General features: G+C 41.9%; 1 pseudogene; it reads left to right on the plus strand.

Annotated features, from left to right (window-relative positions):
* The window catches only part of LOC127136408 (uncharacterized), a 51,166-nt pseudogene extending 32,272 nt beyond the window's left edge, over positions 1 to 18,894 (plus strand).
* Positions 18,895 to 22,334: the final 3,440 nt, after the last annotated feature.

Here is a 22,334-nt window from a genome sequence, read left to right on the forward strand (position 1 = left end):
GTCCGGCTTGTGGTACATCACGTTGCCAAACACATGTTGACCTAACATGAAGGAGGCAACATGAGACCACACTAATCCTAGGTGTGTACTCGGGCCTGGGTTTTAGCCCCACTCAGAACACCCACCCCAAAACAGAGAAACCACCTGTACAGAAGACAGCACAATGATAGTATGATGCATGCAGACATATATGCAAATATATACACAACAGAATAATAAATGCAATAAATAGCAGCACAAGCAACCTAAACTATCCTAGGACGCTAGGAGAGATTCGCTTAGGGAAGATGGACCAACAATAGGTCAACTTCTATATGTCCCCAGTGGAGTCGCCAGCTGTCGCATCCGCGAAAAACAACTGGCGGGCTGAAACAAAACAACACAGAGCCGCCACCGTGCGTTATTTATCCGAAAAGAGGGAAAGGAAATGCTCGAAGTAAACCTGGGAAAAGCATGGTCTCGCGACCAAAGAGAATGGGATCGGGAGTCGGTTACGCAAGGGGAAGGTATTAGCACCCCTCACGTCCGTCGTACTCGACGGGATCCACGCTCAAACGATAGAAAAAGGTTGCTAAAACAAACACCACACACACTGAAGACAACACAGGTGGAGGAAGAGGGGAGAGGGCTCGTTAGGATATCGCATCCTATGCCTACGTATCTCGTCTAGAACGAGAATCAGAGCTACCGTAGTTCGGCTCACGCACGCCGAAACAAGACAAAACACAAAAAGGCAAACATGGAACCCGAACGCCAATCGCTGGACTTACATCAGCTTCCGAACCAAACAAACCCACACTGGAAACCGACTGCCAATCGCTGGACTTACGTCAGACTCCAAGCACAGAACAATAGGATACGGACTGCCAATCGTTGGGCTTATGTCCATCTCCTAACACACACAAGAAGAAACAAGCAACAAGTTACTAAGGAGTCGGGAACTCGAGCCTAGAAACTGTCAAGCAAACACACACAAAAAAGAAAAAAAAGGGTGCCCGGAGAGATCTCGTGCGACCTCCTGCCTACGTACCTCATCTGGTATGAGGATCAGGGCAACGTAGTTCCCCTTAATAGGGGAGAAATTTTCTCCTAACCAGAGACTGGGAAATGACCAACTAGAAGGGAGACTGACTCGAGCCAAATAGTTATCATGTATTCCACAATGGTCCTAGGTTGAGTTTTCTATCTACTTGCACAGGCTGCAAGCTAATCCTAAACAGGCAAAGCAAAGCATGCAAGCACAATCAAAACAAAGCAAACATACACAATTAGCACACACTATATACAGACAAAGTGGGCTCACACAAGGGTTAGGCTGCAAAAGCAAGCCAACTGTATCGGGGTGATGTTAGCTCTTAACCCTAACATTGAGAGTTAGGGTGAAGTAGATGAAGTAGGAAGTGAGGGGTGTGCCTCACAGCTCTTATCCCTGGCCAGGGAGAGCTTTTAGACAAAAGAAGTGTGGGTTCAGAAAGTGGGAACCCTTCTACACTTATGACACTGACTCAACTGTACAAATGTACAAGGATCTTGGGTTAATACCCACAATGCATCAACACCAGTTGTGTGAGCAAAGGGATGACTCAACTGAATAGCAGGAGATGGATTGCACATCTCTTGTGTCTGCCAATTGCCTTATTCAAGGTCTTTTCCTGCTTGGGGACAAAGATAAACAAGCACAAGCATTGCCTCTTAAGGAGGACTTCAGACAGGTGCCTGGCCAAGTAACAGGCCAGGTCTTCCAGACTACATGGAGTTAGTGAGTTCTACCTCAATTGGTTAAGCAACCAAGCAACAGCAAAAGCAAGTTCAAAAGAACTATAGCAACTAATGTACCTGAAATCAATCTAACATAATCAGTACACAGCTCAAACAGTCAAACAGACAAGCTAAAAGTCAACAGTTAACTGTACACAAGCAATGCATCAAGCAAAGCACAAGCCAATGCTCAACACAAATGAATTAGAAGCCACCTACAAAACAAACTTAATGTTAATCAACATCAATCAAATAAGCAACTCAAGCCAAGTGTGAACCAATTCCCTCAATGCCATGTGCTCTTTATCCTAAAAACACAACTCAAACATGAGAAGCAAACCCCTTGGACAAAGCCTAGGGTCAAAGAGGGAGCAACAATCCAAAACAGAACATGAAAATTATCAAAAATCAAGTTCAATCAATTTATAAACAAATCCAAGTGGTCTCACATTCATATCACTCACCAAGATCATTTCATGAAGCATTTAGTGCAAAGCATGCAATTTCAAAGCTCATTGGACCAAACAGAATGAATCAATCCAAATCGAATCCAAAATAACTCAATAAATCCCAAGAAAAATCATGGCTAAACAGCATTCATAACATGATCATCACACCAAATTTCAAGTCATTTAGGCAAGTCAAAGCATGTCAAATAAAATCCCTAAGTCAAAGCATGTTCAAACAAGCTCATACAAGGAACAAAATCATGCATCAACTTCAAGCAAGCATAAAACAGAGTAGGAACATGATAAATGCACCAAACTAAAGTCATGGCAAACTTTAAGGTGTCTAGCATCACTCCACAAATTTTCAAGTCCATCCAATACATATTAAGAATTTCACAAATCATTTAAGATCATGACTCACACAAAGTCCACAATTGGTCCAACAGAAAGGAAATTCTCAAACAAATTGGAAATGCATCCAAAAATTCCATAAAAATTCACAAGTGAACTTAACATCCCTAAGCATCCTCATGCAAAAATTCAGCTCATTTCAAGTTCATATGGCATGGAAAACAAATCAGGAAGTTAGACAAGAAATGGTGTGACACAAATTGTCACACCTAGATTCAACAGCTCATATCTCATCAACCAGGAAAGCAAAAATCACAAACTCTATACCAAAATGTTCATCAAAGTGTCTCGATTACACATGTAAAATTTCAAGAATTTTGGATTAAGCATCATCATTTCGTGATCAAAACATCAAGCAAGGTGCATGAAAGAACACATGTGAACAAACCCTAGGCCATGTTAAAAACCACACGTGCACAATTTTTGCAAAAATGATCAAAAAATAGTAGAGATTAGAAGGATCATGGCACAAAAAATATCATGTCAATTGGATTAATGGTTTAGGAGTTATGGAATTTTGAATGGAAGAAAAAAAATAAAAAAAATGAAATGGCATGGTGAAATATGTATAGCATATATGAAGAAAAAATGGAAAAGGCAAAAGTGGAATTGCCTTCGCCAAGGATCGAAGGGAGAGCGCTTTTGAAACCAGCACGCGCTTGAGCATGTACCTGGACACGTGGTCCAGTACATGAGCTTATAACAACAAAAGCCATGCAGCGAGCGAAAAGAAAGATCCACACGCGTTTTCTGGAAAAATTCTAGGGTTCTAACATGTTCTTCACAAATTCATGGCTCAAGAACAAACCATCACCAAAATCAACAAACCGCACATCATTGGAAAGGTCTTCTAATGTACATCATGAATCTCAAATCAATTTAGCTAATTCTTCCTAAATCAAAAGATTCGATCCAAAACATATTTGTGCATCAATCTTAAAATCCACATAACTTTCTCGTTTCTCAACGAAATTCAATGGAACAAAGCGCAGATTACTCCACATCCAAAGATCTATCTAAAGCATGCATCAATTTCATGAATCATCACATTCGAAAACTAACCTTAATTGAAGCACAGTGATGGATTTGTTGTTTTCTGGCTTTGTAACATGGAAACAGATGCTCTCCAAGGTCTATGTGAGTGAATGAATGGAGAATCGAAGCTCAATTGTGTTGGATAATGTGGAAATCTTCAACTACCATGAGAGGATGCTTCTTGCTACAATTCCAAAATCAGCTCAACAGTTCATGGATCTAGCTTCCAAAGTCTTCAATCATGCTCATGGATCATGGATTGATGAAGATCTTGGCACGGCTTGTGAAGAAAAATGAAGAAAAGTTGAGAGAAAAAATGAAGAGTTCTTGAGATCTAGATCTAGATTTCTGAATTATGAAGTGTTAATCACAAAAACAGTTAGAATTAAGTTTATATATGTGATGTTAATGATGTTGCTAATCCCAATTAGCCAAAATGCACATGATTAGTGAAAATGCAAATTTTGGTGCACATTAGCAAATGGCCTTGCACATGCATGAATCCAATGTAACAGTGTAAGTTCTGTTTCAATTCACTTCAGGAATGTTGTTTTCAAGCCAAGGCAAGTGGAATTATGTGAAAACAATGCATATTTCTCAAAATGCCTTTTTTCCCTCCAAAATTCAAATTAAGTCAAGTGAAAAATGCACTCTTTATGTGATGAGTTTTCATGACATGTAATTCTTGTTTTGGATAGAGGACATCAAAAGAAAATTGCTCCAAAAAGTCTCACTCCATTTGGCCATTTGAATCAAAAGTTATGCACTTTTGAAATTCAACTTTTTTGGACAATGATTTGATCATAACTTGCCAACCACACATGAGAAATTCATGTTCTTGGACTTTTTGGAAAGGTGAGAGCAAGATATACAACTTTCATGTTGGACAAAATTTCATTTGAAGCATTTTTGGACATGTAATTTTGAGGAGAAAACCTTTCCATTTTTGGCAATTTTGAATTACAAGTCACTTTCTATTTTTGGAAAGTTTTCATCTGACTTTATTTTCTTCATTGTTGATGTTTGAAATGTCAAATTAAACTTGTTTGGACATGAATGAAGTGTCTCTAACCCTCTCCCACCTCCAAATCCATCAGTTGACTTGTGGTTGACTTTTGTTGACTGATAGATGAATTGGCTATGCACTGATGAACTTGAGCTTCAAACTCCTGATGAAATGGCTCCAAAGTGAAACCCTAGCTTCCATAAGCTCAATAAAACCATGTGATGATCCCCCATCTCAATGAAGACCTCATCCCTTTGACAAGCCCTGATTGGCACAATTCAGATGATTAGGGTTGACCAGAGGTCAAAACCCTAATCTCAAGGAATCTGATCAAGCATACTGAATCTCTTGGTGATGATAAAACCATGATGATGATGATGTACCATCTCAACCAAGATGAAGCTCAACCTCCTTGAGGAACCATGAAACCCTAATTGATGCACAACCCTCAGATGGCTAGTGATCAATCCAATGAAACCCTCAGCTCGCATCTTAACCTCTTTATCTTTTGATCAAGACCTAGGAGGATGACTTGCCCAATGTTGCCATATGATATGCAGAGATGCAATGCCTAATGACCTAAAAATGCAACGCAATATGCTAAGCTAGTCCCAAGAGAGGAGGGCAAATTTTGAGGTGTTACAGCTGCCCCTATTCAATCCACTGTGAACCTGTCGATATGAAATAGCCTCGGCTTTCAGATGATCAGGATGAAGAGTGATTGAATACCAAGAACAGACGAACAATTTGCACTCTGATGGGAAATAATTAACAATGCCTGTCAGGATCGGCAAAGAAGCAATCTTGAAAGAAGAATCCGTCTGGTACGGAGAAAGCCGGCCTGATCACCGAAACAGAATGTCGACCTGGATACCAAAATAAATGGTAACACAGGAATAACCATGGCCTGATCACCACTTATCCGCTGGGGATTATTATTATTTTTTACTTTTTCTTGAACCCCGGAACTTTCTGATTGATAATCTTCTTTTCTTTTGCTTTTCTTTAACCCCGAACAAGTATTTTCTTTCGCGCAGATGATCCCTGATCACCGCAGTTGAACCCCGACAACTTCATAGTAGTCTTGTTTGCCAAATAATGAACCCCGCTCTCCATTTGAACCCCAGTCGCCTGACGATAACTTGTGATCGCCATTGTGAACCCCGTTCTCCAGAAAACACCCCGTGTCTTCCTTTCTCCATTTGGACCCCGTTCTCCTTTTCTTGTGATAATTCCGCTGGCAATGTCGGAAATAAACACCAGAACACCACTCTGATGGCGACATATCAGAGGTCACTCGACCAGACATTGACTGATGACTGGGAAGAAACTCGACGTTTACTGGACATCGAACAATGATGTTTACTTGACACCAAAGAATACTCGACCAGACATATACTGATGACTGGGAGGGAACTCGACGTTTACTGGACATCGAACAATGATGTTTACTTGACACCAAAGAAAACTCGACCAGACATTGACCAATGACTGGGAGGGAACTCGATGTTTACTTGACATCGAACAATGATGTTTACTGACACCAAAGAAAACTCGACCAGACATTAACCAATGACTGGGAGGAAACTCGACGTTTACTGGACATCGAGCAATGATGTTTACTGACACCAAAGAAAGGAGACATTACGGGGATCGACACGACACTTACTGGTATCACAAGGATGACATCCACATATGTCAACAACAGTCAGACGCTTGCCAGGGACTAACTGGGAAATACTGTTGCTCCCAAAATCACGACGCTGAACTCCTCAGCGTAACACCTTCACCATCCGGCGAAACCAAATCTCAAACGGTAACCATGGCTCGAGTCGCGCTGATCGCGATCTTCATTCTCCATCTTTGTCCGACGGAAAGTCTCCTCCAGTATCGCACTACCGGGGAACACTGCTGACCTAACGTCATGATGCTAAACTCCTCAGAGTAACATCTTCACCTTCCGGCAAAACCAAACCTCAAGCAGTAACCACGGCTCGAGTAACTGATACTTGCAATGCTGATGATTTTCCAATTAGTGAAACCACTTCTCAAACGGTAACCACGGCTTGAGTAGCATCTTCACCCACTGGCGAAACCAAATCTCAAACGGTAACCACGCCTCGAGACTAGCTGATGCTTGCAATGATGATGCATGATGATTTTTAGCGCAATGCTCCATAATTATGGAAATGCTACGCAATTTATTATGCAATATGCTATGATCTCCTAAATGATGCATGCATAAAAGGTATCCCCCTCAGGGGACTCTTCCGGGGAGCTCGAGGCACTCTGCTGAGGCACTCGCCAACACTCCAATCTCCACCCTGCTGGGGAATAGTACTGCTGCTGGGAAAAAGGCAACCCTTGCTGGGGATAACCTCTTTTGCACTCGATCCGCTTGAGGACCTTGCTGGGGAAAGAACCAACAACGCACTCTGTGGGGACACGACGGTCTTCGACTTGTTGGGGATACAACAATCCCAACTCTGCTTGGAGAACCATCACCCACAGATACCTCCGCTGGGAAATAACAACCTTCAGGCCTGGCGACTGGGGAAGCATCGATCTAAAACCTGCTGGGGATAACCATCCTGACCCTGCTAGGGAATCCACAGACCTTGAATCTGCTGGGGAATTAGTCCTCACGACTCTGCTTGGAGATGAGGAAAATCAGGTACTGAACACCCGCCGACTCGTCGAATCATGGCATCCCATATCCAACTCCAATGTCAGCTTTCCAATTTTGAGAACTCCCAGACTCGCCTGGACTTTTCTGATTCATCACCTTGTATTCCCAACTGCTCCGTGCTCGACGGAGAGCGAACTCCTGGGATTTATACAGACTTTTCAATTTTCAGACTTTGAAGAGTCTTCTTGATTAATCTCAAGGGTCGTCGTACGTCCTTCTCCGTCCTTTTCACTGTTTTTCCATCCATTCGTCCCTGATTGGACTCCGTGGGGATCTTTTGTCAAAAGCTTCCACATCGCAACCTGCAAGTGGGTGACAATATCTAACAGCACCTGCAAAATAGATCGTTAGATAAAACCGTGCCCCAGGTGTGTCAAGATTTCAACACTTGGGTCACTCAACCTTCCGAATAAGATTTCAAGTTTTCAATCTTATAAACATGCATTGGAAGGGACCTGTATGTCTTAAAATGCAAAATTCTTTATCACAAACAACTGGATGTTTTTGTAATCAAAGCGGTAATGAAAAACAAAAACAAAATTATTTGACCGAATATGCATTTTATTGATTGAAAAAGTATGGCTCAAATTGAGCACTACAAAGGAAGCAATTCCTGAAAAGAGGTAATTGCGCACAAAAGGAAAAATCTATCCTAATGGCAATGTGAAACCCGTGATCTCATCAAGTTCCAACTCGGTTACACCCCCTATGTCCTCAGACTCTCCGTGTTTTCTGCCTTCTGAACAAGACGTTTCTGACTGCTCCCTACCGGGTATTATCCACGATGCCTTAACCAAAGCAAACGATCATGCTGAACGCAGTTGTTCGTTTCAATCTCTCTTTTGCCTGGACCGCCCCTTCGGGTTTTCAGTCCACCGGGATACCCTTTTTTTCCCAAGTCGCCTTTTCAGGTTTTCGACTTGCCGGGTGTACAGTTTTTTTTTCTTTTATCCCTAATTTTTGCCCGAACCTCTTTCTTCTTTTTTTTCGGTTCGCCGGGATGCCCATTTTGCCTGGACTATTTTATTCTTTTCGTCCAGCGGGTCTCTTTACACGAAGTATTTTTTAACTGCGTCCGCATTCACAGGGGATGGAAAATCTTCGCCATCCATGGTCGTTAACAACAAGGCTCCGCTAGAGAAAACCTTCTTGACCACGAATGGACCTTCATAATTGGGTGTCCACTTGCCCCTTCGATCGTTTTGAGGAAGAAGGATCCTTTTCAGCACCATATCACCCACATGATATACCCGGGTCGCACCTTTCGGTCAAAAGCACGCTCCATCCGCTGCTGGTACAACTGCCCATGACAGATGGCCGCCAGCCTTTTTTCCTCAATCAGGCTCAGCTCTTCGTACCGGGTCCTTACCCATTCAGACTCTTGCAATTTTACGTCCATCAGGACTCTTAGAGAGGGAATTTGGATCTCAACCGGTAACATCGCTTCCATTCCATACACGAGTGAGAAAGGCTTTGCCCCAGTAGATGCACCGAGGTACAATACCCAGGATACAAGCTTCATACTTGCCGCATTGTCGGCGCATTCAAATTCTAGTCAGGCAGCATAAGAAATGTGGGGATCTCTTTGGCATAACCAAAACAGCACCAACTCCGTTTCCATTCATGTTAATGGCCCCATCAGACATCAGAATTCATTCGGATTTAGGGTCAGGCCCCTCCTCCGGGATCGGTTCCTCACAATCTTTCGATTTGAGCACCTCGAAATGTCCTCATCAGGGAACTCAAACTTCCTCAGTTGATAATCCTCAATAGGTTGCTGGGCGAGGTAATCAGACAATACACTCCCCTCGATTGCTTCCTGGGAGGTATACTGAATATCGTATTCAATCAAAATCATTTGCCCTCTTGCAACCCGTCCGGTCATTGCTGGCTTTTCAATATTGGCTTCCCAAATACATAATTGATCGGATCCATCTTGGAATCTACAAAGTGGTATGAACCAGCATATACTGTCTCAGTCGGCGAGCAGCCAATGCCAAAGTACATCAAGTTTTCTCGAACAGTGAATGTATTGTTTCACAGTCGGTAAACTTTTTGCTAAGGTAAATTGAATGCTCTTTTCGACAAGACTCGTCATGCTGCCCCAGTACGCACCCCATAGATCCCTCGAGGGCCGTCAAGTATCAGATCAACAGTTGTTCCTTCCATGGGAGGCATCAGAATCAGAGGTTCCTGCAACTTATTCTTTTATTTTTCAATGCCCCTTGGCAATCAATATTTCACCTGACCGTGTGATCTCTTTTCTCGAATGGGTTCCCACGTGGCTGTTAGAGGAGATGTGAACCATGACATGTAGTTCAATCTACCTAATAGACCACGAACCTTTTTCTCTGTTCTCGGTTCAGGCACTTCTTGTTTTCTTTATTTATTTATTTATTTTTTTAAAAAAAAAACAGGATCAACCTCGATTCCTCTCTTACTTACAATAAACCCCCACATCTTACCGGACCGCACTCTGAAAGTGCACTTATATGAATTCAACCTCAGTTTGAATTGTCTTAACTGGTCCACTCAGCTTGGCCGGATCTACCAGATGCCCCCTCTTCTGTTTGGGACTTTGCTATCATGTCATTAACATAGCATTCAATTTCAGGATGAATCATATCATGAAACAAAGTCACTCTGATACGTGGCATCGGCGTTCCGCTTCTCTAGAGGACGGTTTTCTCTCCATGGTAGCTTGCGCACAACGACATTGGTACTCGACCTGGCATACCCTGACACGACCAGGCGAAGGTATCCACATGCCCTTTCAACAGGGCTACCATTCTGCTCTCGACTCGCCTCTGAAGCGGCCCCAACTTTCATTTCCTTTCTGACCTCGGCATTACCCAGATTCACAATCTCAATCGCCCCTCATGCGGCTGAATCACCTTCTCCTCTTGTTTCAACAACCTGGCTAATTCCAGCAGATCACAATCTTCTTCGCCTTCTTCTTCGGCATGATAGATCGGATTGTCGAAGTCATATGAGGTGTAACCAAATTGTTATCAATGAGATCCGGCGAATTATTTTTCGGAGTCGGAACGAGACAAATCAAAAGGAAAGAAAATGAAAACAAACATTGCCATTTTTATTTATTTTAAACTGCAAAAATAAATGAAAAACAGGGAACACCGCTTTTAATTAAAAAACATCCATTTATTAATGATGCAAAATGTTGCAAAATTAAACATGAGGTGGCCCTTACAATGGACCATTACGTTTCGGGCAAACGTATGGCTTTCATGCAAACAGAATTGAAAGCAGGAAAATATTACTCTTCGAGCAGAGTGACCGTGATGATCTTTTCAGGCCTTCCAGTTCTGGATCTCCATCCCTGGTGCACACGGTTTTATCCAACCATCAAACTCGCAGTCACTGTCAGTCTCTTCACCTACCGCAAAGGCGTGATCCGAATTTTCAGCAATTGCACCCACCATCGCCCGACCATGCGCCGGCATGGGATTAGCATTAACGTTCGGTGATGGTGCAAAATTGATGGCCTTGGAGTCTACCAGATCCTGGACAACATGCTTAAAAGCTCTACAACCCTCAATGTTATGCCCTGGTGTACCAGAATGGAATTCACACTGGGCGTTCTCATCATAGTTAGGAGGCCTCTGATCTGATCTTAACGGAACCATCGTCCTTGGCTGAACCAACCCAAGATCCATCAACTTCTTGAACAGCACAGCATATGTCACGGGCGGCTTATCGAACTGACGATCAATCCCTTTTCCCCTCACTTGGTACCCGGCTCTCGGTGCTCTCTGTTGTGGTGGCTGATGTTGTTGTCGTACTGACTGACTACCAGCAGGGGTGGTTACCGCAGCAGTGTGCTGGTAGTAACGATCCCTACCGTGTCCTCTCTGGGCATACACAACACTCGATTCACCCTCATTTTTGCGCTGACCGTTCCCAAATGGCTTCTTTACTCCAGATGACGGAGCATTTCCCTGTATTTTCCCCATTCTCAGCCAGCTTTCAATTCTCTCACCAGCCACTACTATGTCTGCAAAGCCAGTGACGGGACAACCCACCATCCTTTCAGCAAAAACCCCCTGCAAGGTACCCATGAACAGATCAGACATCTCCCGATCCACCAGCGGAGGTTGAACTCTGGCAGCCAACTCCCTCCATCTCTGGGCGTATTCTTTAAATCCTTCACTCGGCTTCTGAGACATACCCTGCAGCTGGGTACGGCTAGGAGCCATGTCAGCATTGAATTGGTATTGTTTAAATAATGCATCTCCGAGATCCTGCCAGCTTTTGATATCCGAAGACTTCAACTTGGTATACCATTCAAGAGACCCCCCAGACAGACTGTCTTGGAAGAAGTACATCCAGAGCTTCTGATCTGTTGTATAGGCAGAAATTTTCCGGACAAAGGCCTGGAGATGAGTTTCCGGACAAGAACTCCCATTATATTTATCAAACGCAGGCGCTTTGAACTTTTGAGGGATCACAATCCCCTCTACCAGTCCCATGTTTGACATATTTACAACCCCGGGAGCGGCATGGCTTTCCAGAGCCCTGATTTTCTCTGCCAGCAACTGAATCTCTTTGTTCGTCGGCTGGGCACCGTATTGACCAAACGGCTCATTATGCATGGAGCATTGATCAGCTTCTCGGTCTTCCTCTCTGTCATCATCAACCCCAAAGAATGGAGGGAACAGACTATCCTTCAGATTATGGCCCATCGGGCCAGGTTGACCACCTGTAGCAGCACCAAAACCTCCAGCATTGTTTACCACACCCACAGTCGTCCTTTTTCCGCCTTCCCTAGAACCACCAAGCCCCTGGTTGGAGACACCATCCAGGTTGACACCGCTGTTAGCAGCTGAAGCCCGCTCGAGCTTCTCAACTTTATCAGCCAACGCTTTCTGACCAACTGCAAAACCTTGCATGATGTTGATCAGCTCGTTCATTTTATCTTTTAGCTCGAGAACGTCTGCACTTGGTAGATCCATCAGTCTTGGAGTGTTTTGCCTAGTGAAGTATCTGTGAGGACGTGTTGTGTGCAAGGGTATAACTCTGCGCGCTCGAGCAATGATTCCTGAAACAATCAAGCACGTTAAAACCCGACACCTGTAAAACAGCAAACAAGTTAATATGCATGAATGCAACGTCTATCCATACGAGGAAGCTTCTGTCTTTCGGCCCTGGTTTCATCGAGACAGATAAAAAACTCAACAATAACATTCTGACATCAGGATGTCTCTCAACCAGAATCTTAATCGAGAATGTACCCTGAGCATGGATAGACATGAGTTAGATGCCAACGAATGCAAAATGTGGATGATGTTGATGCGTGAATGCAATGCACTGTGCCATCCTCCAAGTCATCTGAACATTTACTGCCCTGAGTTACGGCCTCTGAACTGATCACAACCATCTGAAAGAAAATGTAACCACAAAGCCCACTCAAGGGTTCCGAAATAAACGGAACTGGAAGATACCTCACCATCATCATCAGACAATCTCTGAGCAGATAACCACAACAATCTCTGAATCGGCCCGGGGAATCCCGAAATAAACGGATCCCCACTGATAAATAACACGGACAGCACTCCGACGTCTCGGCAATAAATGTCCATAAATCCGACTTATAAATATGACTCTGATCAACGGAACCAATAGTCACCATCTGAGTCACCATCTGAACATGCATCTGTAAGAATCACCCTCCCCTCACAGGTAAATTCTAATCAGGTCATCCTAAGGCGGATAATAGTCTCGACAATCGGGCAAAGATACTCAATGGGTTTGCCCTTTCAGGTGTGCCATTGTAGCTCTCCTGAGATCGTCTAAACCAAAGATCCGGGAAAGATCGGTCACCGAAGTCAATAGTTCAGATGAAGTGACATAACCAAAGTGGATACTCCACAAAGGAAGGGCACTATCAAATGAACCTCGTCCGGCTTGTGGTACATCACGTTGCCAAACACATGTTGACCTAACATGAAGGAGGCAACATGAGACCACACTAATCCTAGGTGTGTACTCGGGCCTGGGTTTTAGCCCCACTCAGAACACCCACCCCAAAACAGAGAAACCACCTGTACAGAAGACAGCACAATGATAGTATGATGCATGCAGACATATATGCAAATATATACACAACAGAATAATAAATGCAATAAATAGCAGCACAAGCAACCTAAACTATCCTAGGACGCTAGGAGAGACTCGCTTAGGGAAGATGGACCAACAATAGGTCAACTTCTATATGTCCCCAGTGGAGTCGCCAGCTGTCGCATCCGCGAAAAACAACTGGCGGGCTGAAACAAAACAACACAGAGCCGCCACCGTGCGTTATTTATCCGAAAAGAGGGAAAGGAAATGCTCGAAGTAAACCTGGGAAAAGCATGGTCTCGCGACCAAAGAGAATGGGATCGGGAGTCGGTTACGCAAGGGGAAGGTATTAGCACCCCTCACGTCCGTCGTACTCGACGGGATCCACGCTCAAACGATAGAAAAAGGTTGCTAAAACAAACACCACACACACTGAAGACAACACAGGTGGAGGAAGAGGGGAGAGGGCTCGTTAGGATATCGCATCCTATGCCTACGTATCTCGTCTAGAACGAGAATCAGAGCTACCGTAGTTCGGCTCACGCACGCCGAAACAAGACAAAACACAAAAAGGCAAACATGGAACCCGAACGCCAATCGCTGGACTTACATCAGCTTCCGAACCAAACAAACCCACACTGGAAACCGACTGCCAATCGCTGGACTTACGTCAGACTCCAAGCACAGAACAATAGGATACGGACTGCCAATCGTTGGGCTTATGTCCATCTCCTAACACACACAAGAAGAAACAAGCAACAAGTTACTAAGGAGTCGGGAACTCGAGCCTAGAAACTGTCAAGCAAACACACACAAAAAAGAAAAAAAAGGGTGCCCGGAGAGATCTCGTGCGACCTCCTGCCTACGTACCTCATCTGGTATGAGGATCAGGGCAACGTAGTTCCCCTTAATAGGGGAGAAATTTTCTCCTAACCAGAGACTGGGAAATGACCAACTAGAAGGGAGACTGACTCGAGCCTAATAGTTATCATGTATTCCACAATGGTCCTAGGTTGAGTTTTCTATCTACTTGCACAGGCTGCAAGCTAATCCTAAACAGGCAAAGCAAAGCATGCAAGCACAATCAAAACAAAGCAAACATACACAATTAGCACACACTATATACAGACAAAGTGGGCTCACACAAGGGTTAGGCTGCAAAAGCAAGCCAACTGTATCGGGGTGATGTTAGCTCTTAACCCTAACATTGAGAGTTAGGGTGAAGTAGATGAAGTAGGAAGTGAGGGGTGTGCCTCACAGCTCTTATCCCTGGCCAGGGAGAGCTTTTAGACAAAAGAAGTGTGGGTTCAGAAAGTGGGAACCCTTCTACACTTATGACACTGACTCAACTGTACAAATGTACAAGGATCTTGGGTTAATACCCACAATGCATCAACACCAGTTGTGTGAGCAAAGGGATGACTCAACTGAATAGCAGGAGATGGATTGCACATCTCTTGTGTCTGCCAATTGCCTTATTCAAGGTCTTTTCCTGCTTGGGGACAAAGATAAACAAGCACAAGCATTGCCTCTTAAGGAGGACTTCAGACAGGTGCCTGGCCAAGTAACAGGCCAGGTCTTCCAGACTACATGGAGTTAGTGAGTTCTACCTCAATTGGTTAAGCAACCAAGCAACAGCAAAAGCAAGTTCAAAAGAACTATAGCAACTAATGTACCTGAAATCAATCTAACATAATCAGTACACAGCTCAAACAGTCAAACAGACAAGCTAAAAGTCAACAGTTAACTGTCGCACCTCGAAAAATGTGGGGATACGACTTCAAAGCGAAGCGCGATCGCACGCTCGCAATGATGGACTGAACAGAGTCGCCACCGAACTTTATTTATTCCTAAAAAGGAAAGGGGAAATATCGATAAAACCCAAGACAAAAGAAAGGATAAGATATGGTCATCGCAACCAATATCAGGGTTCGGGAGTCGATTACGCAAGGGGAAGGTATTAGCACCCCTCACGTCCGTTGTACTCAACGGGAACCATTAGGTCAGTTGTGTGCGTTAATGTTAGTTTGAAATGATAGGCTTTTCAGTTTATTAGGTGGGAAAGAATGAATATAAGAGAGAAGAAATGTTTTTGGATTTTTGACGAAGGACTAAACCTAAGTTTTTTATTAATGGGCCTGACAAGATTTATAAATCCTGCTCCTACGTATCTCAAAAGAGAAATCAAGGCTTACGTAGTTCTGGGTAGAAAAATGTTTGTTTGTTGGTCGATTTTAGCGAAAGCTATATTGTATTAGTCGACGAAAACATTGTTTTACCCAAAACAGATGAGGAGTGGACGCATACCACACATCGAACGGATTTATAAATCTACATTCGGAAAAGCGTCATTATCTCTACTCAACAATCGTGGCCGAAACATTGTTTTGTATCACTTAAGACAAGATACCATTCGTTTATGAAAAAGGTTTTTGGCTAATCGCACGGCGGCGAGAAAAAATTTGATTGGTTGAATGTATTTTGAGGGATGGCGAGAACTTGGATGAGCGAGATATACATCTCGAATCCTAGCCTCGGGAGTGCATGGTATACACCATGTTCCATTTCCATCTTTATTAAAAAAAAGTTAAGATATGAATTAAGTATTTTTGGAATTTGATTGAGAAAGGGTTTGAAGAAACCGCGTTGACAATTTTAGACGATGGCGAGAGTTAAGATTGGCGAGGCATACGTCTCGAATCTTAACCTCAGGAGTGCATGGTATACACCATGTTCCATTTCCACCTTTATTGAAAAAGTGTTAAATAATATTTAGGTAGCTTAGATTTGATTGAGAAAGGGTTTGACGAGACCACATTGACAATTTTAGACGATGGCGAGAGTTAAGATTGGCGAGGCATACGTCTCGAATCTTAACCTCAGGAGTGCATGGTATACACCATGTTCCATTTCCACCTTTATTGAGAAAGTGTTAAATAAGAATTAGGTATTTTGAGTTTTGTTGTGAAAATGACTTGACCTAGATCAAGTATTGATGGACGTTTTAAGAGAAATTTGGATAAGTGTTTGAGAGAACAAAGTGGGTAAATTGGATGATGGCGAGAACTAGGATTGGCGAGATATACATCTCGAATCCTAGTCTCAGGAGTGCATGGTATACACCATGTTCCACTTCCATCTTATTGAAAAGGTCTTAACTATTAATTAATATTTTTTTTGAGTTTTTATTAGAAAAAAAATGGCTTGACGTTGGATCAAGCATTTGATGAAGTTTGAGAGAAATGGAATAGAATAGGAGGGAGAAATGAATTGATTTGTTTATTGAGAAAATACTCGACGTTGGATCGAGTCATATTTTTTTGTATTTTTTGAAATTGTTGATTTTACTCTTGTGTTAGTATCTAACTAAACAGTCAAGTAATAAAGAAATAAGAACAGTACCAAATTATTACACATCGGGGGAGTGGGGTACATCTTGTTAAATGGGGATTAAAAAATCATGAAATAATTAAATCGGGCCCAAACAACAAATAATGCATGAGTGTAAGTGCAAGAGAACCGGCTCATTGTAAGAAAGCCCAAGAGTAAGCTACGTGAGGTTGACGGCGATGCTTAAAAGCAATCGACTTACAAGGGTGTGGAAATGGGCTCGATATTAAATCGAGAAAAATATGATTTTTATAGTTTAAAAATGGTTTTGAATGCATGATGAATTTATTAAAAAAAACATGGACATAAAAAATATTAAAAGAAACAAAATGCTAAAAGAAAATAAAATGCTAAAATACTAAAAAACGCTACATATGAGTATTGAACCCACTCCACTAAAGACTATAAAATTACCCTCTCCCAACTAGGCTACTTATAATTAGTTGTTATCTTAATACTAACTTAAATATATAAACTAAGATAAATTAGAAAAAGAATTAAAACTAATAAATAAAAAAAACTGTTGGTCTACTAGTAATTAAACCCAGCCGCATGGCTGTTGGGTTTACAATGAGGAATAAATTGGAAATGGTAAAAAAGAATCATAGTTAATTACCGATATTAATATCTACAACCAAAAGTCACTAAATGGGATTAAAAGGTTTTTTTAACCAGACTTAAAGTGAATAATAAATAAAAAGAGAAAATGAAACGAGTTGGACAGAACTCTTCCTCTCTCAAAGCTCTCAATCTCGTCCTCTCCGTCGCTCTCACCATCTCACGATTTTTCTCACCTGTCTCTCTCAATCTCACGATCGTTTAACCTCACTCATCGCCGCTCACTCATCGCCGCTCACTCCTCTCTCACTCATCGCCGCTCACTCCTCTCTCACTCATCGCCGCTCACTCCTTCTCTCACCCTATAACGCAAGGGTCCAAGGTTTAAGGAGAAACAAGAAGAAGAAAGGCTCACCTTTGGAGAGAACTACGGAGACGATGAAGATTCAAACCTCTCCCCTTCGCCTCTTCAAAAGGTTTGTTTTTGATTGATTTTTTGATTTAGGGTTTTCTGTTTGGCCGCCTCCCTCTCTCAATTTTTCCGTCTTTTTTCTTTTTTTTCTCTCTGAATCGCTCTCTTCCTTTTATCCTCACAGATTAGGGTTTTCATGATGGCATATGGAGCTCAAAAGAGAAAATTTCTAGAAGTGTTTTTTGGCGTTCAGAACCGAGTTATCCTTTTTGATGCTACAATCCGGAAACGGTAATCTGAACTTAGCTTTCTTCTTCGCTTTTGTCCTTATGCTCAATTGGGATTTTCTTGAAATTTGACTGCCTTGTTTATTGCTTTTACTGCAGTGAATCCGGTGAAAACACGAGGGACTTTGGTTCAGCCAAGCAAATCGACGATGATGAAACTAGTTCTTCTTCCTTGTCTCTAGGTTCTAACGCCTTCGTCTGCTCAACCTGGGGTTCCGAAGCTCAGTAGCGCCGGACTTGTATATAAGCATTTTGGATTGGAAATAATTGCAAATGTGCTTCGTCTTGATGAAGATCATCCTCATGTACACCAGTTATATCCAGCAGTCATCTGATGCAGAAAATGAGGCTTTTCATAGGGCAATGGCTCTGGCTGGTGGTGAATTTTTGGAGAATGTGAATTATTATGCAAAATCATGGTTGCCGGCGCGGTCTATTGTTATGGAGTGTCTTGCAGCAAGAGAAACTGTTGACTCTAGTGGGGAGATTATAAAGCTAAATCGATCTTGTCCTTGGAAATTTCACATACATGAGCTCCAGGAGGAAATGAAAATCAACCCTTCCATCAAATATGTTCCTTACCAGGATGATAGGAGTGAGAAATGGAGACTACAGGCAGTGGCAATTTCACCGGCAAGATTTGAGAGCAGAAAACCCACTACCATATCTTTGGAGGGGTTTGGAAAATGACAGGCTATCTGAGGTTGCTGGAATCCCAGGTTGTACTTTTGTGCACATGAGTGGTTTTATTGGAGGAAATCAAAGTTATGACGGTGCTCTAGCAATGGCAAAAGCATCTCTAAAGGCTTAGGAAATTGAATACATGTTGAAAAAATTTTATGCTCTTCTGTGAAACTGGTTGTATGGTTGGTTATACTTTTGTAACACGTTTCCACTGCAGGTTTTGGCTCAAACGAGGCTTGGTGATAGAGCAACTACAGCAAGTGTCATGGCAACATCTCCATGAATAAACAGCTGACATCCCTATATCCCTTCCAAAGGTGCACCACCACAAGTGCTTGAGTATCTAGCAGCAAAATGCGACCGAGTGAACCGGTTATAGCAGCCAATGTACCACTTGGTGATGAGGTAAGCTTTTCACCTTTCCTAGGATGATCCTTTATACATGTCAGGGGTGAAGCTCGAGCAAATGGCTGAGGTTTCACCGCTGATTTCTTTGGCGATTTCTGTGGAGAAGTATTTTCACTCTGCCAAATCAATTTAGAAAATGAAGCTATTGGATTTTGTCACTCTGCTAATATTTTCTTGGTCTTCATCTTGTCAGCAGCATAATTTGGATTTTGTCTTCAAAATCAACTTCAGATGTATCAATCAACAGATAGCTAGTATGGATCACATGGGAAACATCATAACTGTGGGATGAAGGAAACAATCTTTGATGCCGTCAAGTTGTAACCAGAAGGTTCTAAATTGACGGTTATGGTTTGGTGTGTTTCTTGCAGGTTATGGTTATGTTTGCTGTAATGACAATGCCGACATTCACTTATGGTAATTTGAGTGATTCCAATTGGCTTAATTGACTTGAAATCCAGGAGAAGAAGTGAAGCTATTGTACAAGGATCGCAGGTTGGGGACGAGATTGCAAGCATGTTGATGAAGGAGTACCGGCAGCAGGTGCAGGTGGTGGTTCAGGTTAATTTGGTGAGAGCCGGTTAGGAGGGACACAATACAAGACAAGGCAGTAAGTGTTGTTAGATAGCAATATGAATGAAAGTGTTGATGTGTAGTTTAATTTTTGCAGGTTATTCAAGCGGAAGCAGCAGAGACACAACAACGATATCAAATTTCACTTTCCCTACAACAGAAAAATCTCCTCCAAGTACAAAATAATGCCAAGCATGTCCAGCAACACCCAGCATTTTGTATGACTTTACTTTGTTTGCATTGCATTGTACTAATCTCTTGGCAAGAAAAGCCGGCTCTGAATTCTTTGATTGATCAGTTAATTACCGTTTAGAATACCATTGTTATCATAAACCATTTTGGATTTTCATGTATGTTGATGAAGCGTGTATGACATGAGAGTAGCTCTTCTCTTCCAATACCATCCATTACCAAAATATGTTTAATGAATCACACCAAAACTTGTTTGATGAATCACATTAAAACTTGCCTGAGCTGTTCCGGATGATGTGAATATGTCCATAGCATTTTGTATAACTGGCTGGACTATTGAAGATGTTCCTTGCGGTAACAGAATTGCTTTTGCTGCTTTTGCATCTGTCATAGTTCTTTAATGCCGTCAATTATTATTCTGCAGGTTCACAATCATGCAAGACTTGTAATTGGCTTTATTGAAGGATGAACTGGTTCTTTCTTTCAGGTTTGTGATTGCTTCAGTTATCATCTCAGCGAAAGTGGGATGAGAAGGCGGCTTATTTGCTGCAGCGGTTAGAAGAAATGCAGAATTGGCATGGCTTGTTGAATTGGACGGTGGCAACTTTGTTTTATTTTACTGTTACAGGTTTCTGTTGAAATGTTGTTTCGGGAACGGGTAGGGATGATTAGGGAATCTGCGGGTGTTACGGTTTGTCATACAGCTGTTGTGTAGGCAAGAATTCTTTTGTAATTGATTTGTTCAGTTTCCACATGATTTTCTTAGATCTGCACTTGTTCATTATATCAATAAATTCATTTCTCCCAATTCCTGCAAGTCTTAAAGCATCTGTTGCACTAAAATTTGGGATGCTGTCATAAGGTTGCTCGTTTCTCATGACTTCAAAAATCATATCACAATAATACCTGAAAGGAGACACCCTTATTACACGGAAAACATACTCCGCCAAATGCTGGTAGCAGTTGGATTCAGTTCCAAGCAAGGTGCCTTACGAAGAGGAGTCCTTGGTAAGGAACTGGATATTCTTGTAAACTATGGCTTATGCCCTGGCACCTTGAAGCATTGCGGAATATTTCAATCCACGTAAGAGTAATTAATGATCTTTTCCAAACATTGAGGGAATATTCTTGACTTTCCACTGAGTGAAGCAATGCAAGAAAGTTGCATGACTTACTTAAATAAGGACAAAAACCATTAGAAAGCACTACTTCAATGTCAGATAGAAGCAGTGTGAGAAGGCCCTTGGTCATGAATGAATGATTGGAATATGAAAGATTATGGCGAATCTTTAAACATGAATGGATGGAAAATCTCAATGTGAAATGAAGAAAATATGAATGTAAATTTTAAAATGTGAAAAGTGTAAAGATATGAAATAGTAAATATGAACATGGAATGGAGGATATGAATGTGTGTAGAGGAACATGTGGAATTTATTTTAATCATGCATGAATGAAATGATTGTAACATGAATTAATGAAAGATCTTTCAATATGAAGTGAAGAGTTTAAACGTGAAATGGTCATGAGGAGAAATGCAAATGACTGATCGATGGGAAAAAAATTTCAGGGACAAAATCGGGGTATGACATTAACTGTACACAAGCAATGCATCAAGCAAAGCACAAGCCAATGCTCAACACAAATGAATTAGAAGCCACCTACAAAACAAACTTAATGTTAATCAACATCAATCAAATAAGCAACTCAAGCCAAGTGTGAACCAATTCCCTCAATGCCATGTGCTCTTTGTCCTGAAAACACAACTCAAACATGAGAAGCAAACCCCTAGGACAAAGCCTAGGGTCAAAGAGGGAGCAACAATCCAAAACAGAACATGAAAATTATCAAAAATCAAGTTCAATCAATTTAGAAACAAATCCAAGCGGTCTCACATTCATATCACTCACCAAGATCATTTCATGAAGCATTTAGTGCAAAGCATGCAATTTCAAAGCTCATTGGCCCAAACAGAATGAATCAATCCAAATCGAATCCAAAATAACTCAATAAATCCCAAGAAAAATCATGGCTAAACAGAATTCATAACATGATCATCACACCAAATTTCAAGTCATTTAGGCAAGTGAAAGCATGTCAAATAAAATCTCTCAGTCAAAGCATGTTCAAACAAGCTCATACAAGGCACAAAAATATGCATCAACTTCAAGCAAGCATAAAACAGAGTAGGAACATGATAAATGCACCAAACCAAAGCCATGTCAAACTTTAAAGTGTCTAGCATCACTCCACAAAATTTTAAGTCCATCCAATACATATTAAGAATTTCATAAATCATTTAAGATCATGACTCACACAAAGTCCACAATTGGTCCAACAGAAAGGAAATTCTCAAACAAATTGGAAATGCATCCAAAAATTCCATAAAAATTCACAAGTGAAC

Source organism: Lathyrus oleraceus, chromosome 4 (genome assembly GCF_024323335.1).
Source record: "Lathyrus oleraceus cultivar Zhongwan6 chromosome 4, CAAS_Psat_ZW6_1.0, whole genome shotgun sequence".
Classification (NCBI taxonomy): Eukaryota; Viridiplantae; Streptophyta; class Magnoliopsida; order Fabales; family Fabaceae; genus Lathyrus; species Lathyrus oleraceus.